We start from the raw sequence: 3,106 nt of genomic DNA, 5'->3' as shown, positions 1-3,106 counted from the left end.
AGAATTTTTTAGAATAATCACTGTTTTTCAGCCTGCAGACTCTGGTTATCTACAACTGTCCAGGCTTCTGCAGGAGACTGCAATAAGCTGCATGTCAGCCTGCTATGCAAGTGCAGCAACGCTTCAGAGCCCTGAAGCTGCCATAACTATATGGTGCAGAATTCCCAGACTTTCAGTATCTGGTGCTACAAGGCTCAAAGGGTCCATGGGAATAAACTGCCAGGAGCATTATGACAATCCAGAGATTCCTACTTGTAATGATTGTCTTCCTGAAACTGAGAAAGAAAGGGAGCATCTTTATTTTCACTTAAGTCTGAGGTCACTCCCCACCCAAGGCCGGAGAGAAAGAGTCACTAGCTTTAAGTGTCTGGGTGAAAGATCCAGTTTTCAAGAGAAATAGAGGAAGAGATACAAATAGAGAGATAGATGCTTTATCGAGACTTCAATGGATGGGACAGTGCTTTTCTGCTCACTATCTGGCTCCATCAGTGGCCGATCTTTTTATACCTGGCATGACAGGGATCATATCCAAGTGATGTTTCCTGAGTGTGGGTCCAGGGTTCTCCAAGGGGCATGCTCCACTGTCATTACATCAGCAGAAATGGTCATTTTGTTTATACATAGAAATTCCAAGGTAGAGTCACCTTCACTGCTGTCTGGTCCACCATCACAGGACATATGGGATGAACAGTCTGAGACCTGAAGACATAGCGCTTTTTAACTGTGTGAAACAGTGTGACATCGCACACCTGAGTGTTTAATAAACGTGAGGGAGAGGCAACTGTGCTTGGTGAGAAGATGGCAGGACTGCTGATGTCTCCTGACTTCCACATGAATTTTCTGGATGTGAGTATAGGGCTTATATATGTTTGTATTAATTCTTCAAAGTTGTGTGTCCATTGGTCTTTGCTCAACTGATCTCTGCACCAAAGAATCACTACTGTCTATTGTCACCATATAGTATGGTAGCAGATCACTACTGGGTTATCTATATGCAGGCAAGTGCCTTGCCTATATGGTAACTTATAACTCATGAATTATTGAAGCATATAATAAATTACCTCTCAATTATTCGGCAACAGCCTATTAAAGGATAGATTTTCCCTGGAATATATCTTTTCATCCACTATTTCCTTGTTGTAAAGTCCACTGGAACTTCCCAGAGTCTAGCAGGAAAACCACTCTGAAGTATGTGCTGGTGCATTCCGAGTTGTTACCCTGTAGATTTTTCCGTGAAAACCTTAACACTTCCACAGGTTTTTTTTTAACAAACTGTCCTTGTTTTGAATGTAAGTGAGTAAAGGAGGTTTAATATTGTATTTATACTTAAGGCAAGAAAACAGAACACAAACATGTTTGAAATCGTCAAACAAGAATTTCGGGCCAGCAATCTAGGGGCATTTCCTAGGCTGCTTTGCATTGTGAGATTAATTTTAACTTCCTGGGAATCATATGGAATGCTGAGCATTGTACCAGCATTGGCTGTCTGCAAGAGAAAGGTCCTATCATCTGGGCTAACTCTCTGACTCATCTCTGCAGTTGTTCCTGGGTACTGTCATTTATTTTGAGGGAAATAAAGTGCATTTTGATGCCTTTACTTCCAGATTTTAAAGTACCCCATAACTTAGGGACATATCACTCGAATTCTTTTCAGTAAAGTTTGAAAGGAGATATAAGACCCCAAGTAGCCTCAACTTGCAGTGATCAATCCTGGGTTTATTGAGGGAAGGAAACCCTGAGATTTTCAACAGCCTGTTTCTGGATGTTGCTAGCCCTTCTGGGCACCTCGAAGATTGAGTTTGTGATGGGCCATGGTCGTCTCCTTGCAAAGGGATAGATACACCTAAGATCAGGATTTCACAGATCTCTGACACACACCGATTTTTAACACAAGGGGCACTGTAAATGTGACCATGACAGTTTTGAAGAGTGCACTATCTACTTTTTTCTCTCTATACCCCCTTTAACAGTGTCCAAAATATCATGATCAATTATCCCAATTTCCCTTCCTGCTTCTATGAAGAAAATTTTTTTCTCTCTTTCTGTCTCTGACTTTGGGTTTTTATTGTAGACACAGGTTTGAACTACTGGGACTTATGAGGACTTTTTTTAAGTTGTTTTGAGTGCATAAAATAATTAGCACGTCTAAAAAGTCAAAATGAGAGACACCAACACTTGCAATTTTGTTTTTTATTTTTTTTTTGTTTTGTTTTGTTTTTGTTTTTGGGTCACACCTGGTGGTGCTCAGGGGTTACTCCTGGCTGTCTGCTCAGAAATAGCTCCTGGCAGGCACAGGGGACCATATGGGACACCGGGATTCAAACCAACCACCTTAGGTCCTGGATCGGCTGCTTGCAAGTCAAACACCGCTGTGCTATCTCTCCGGGCCCTTTGTTTTTTATTTTTTAAAGAAATTTTTTAAATACCACTCAGACTGCATCCTCTTCCTCCACCGCAGGGATCTCAAACTCAATTTACCTGGGGGACTCAGGAGGCAAATTCGAGGTGATATTTGAGTACAAAGTCAGTAGTAAGCCTTGAATATTGGGAGGGTGTGACACAAACTACTAAAACAAAACAAAACAAAAAAAGATTCCTCTAGTTGAGGGACAAAAAATGTTGTACGGAGGGCCGCAAATGGCCCACAGGCCACTAGATTGAGAACCCTGCTCTACCCCTTCAGAGGAAAGGAAGAACGATAATCGATGGCCAAAGGCAGCCGCAGAAGCGACACCTAGACCTGGCTTCACACTCAGAAGAGGACGCTCTGGCTCCTCCTCGTGGCTTTGGGTGCTCTACCTGATCAGAGAAACTTCTCTAGTTACACACTGTAGAAATGTTCCCTGAAAGTAGTCTTTGCAATTATGTTTTACTTTGTTTTTTTTTTTTTTTTTTTTTTTTTTGAAGCAAACAACCTCGCTCTGCACTCAGAAATTACTCGTGTCAGTGTTCAGGAAACATATGGGCTGCCAGGGCTTGAACCTGTGTTGACTGCACATCAGGCAAATGCCCTATCTGTTGTATTCTCCTGGCTCTAACATATCATTGTTGTTTGGGGACTCTATGACATCATTTATCAGAATTTTCTTTTTACCTTTTTTTCTTT

General features: G+C 41.6%; 1 non-coding gene across 1 annotated transcript; it reads right to left on the bottom strand.

Moving 5' to 3' along the window:
- Positions 1–2,648: 2,648 nt before the first annotated feature.
- LOC126000659 (small nucleolar RNA U3) lies at positions 2,649–2,857 on the bottom strand. The gene has a single exon (XR_007492833.1). It is a non-coding gene; the product is annotated as a small nucleolar RNA U3 (small nucleolar RNA).
- Positions 2,858–3,106: the final 249 nt, after the last annotated feature.

Source organism: Suncus etruscus (assembly GCF_024139225.1).
Source record: "Suncus etruscus isolate mSunEtr1 chromosome X unlocalized genomic scaffold, mSunEtr1.pri.cur SUPER_X_unloc_7, whole genome shotgun sequence".
In the NCBI taxonomy this organism is placed as follows: Eukaryota; Metazoa; Chordata; class Mammalia; order Eulipotyphla; family Soricidae; genus Suncus; species Suncus etruscus.
The sequence above is the reverse complement of the archived record's forward strand: the minus strand, read 5'-3'. Positions and strand labels throughout refer to the sequence as shown.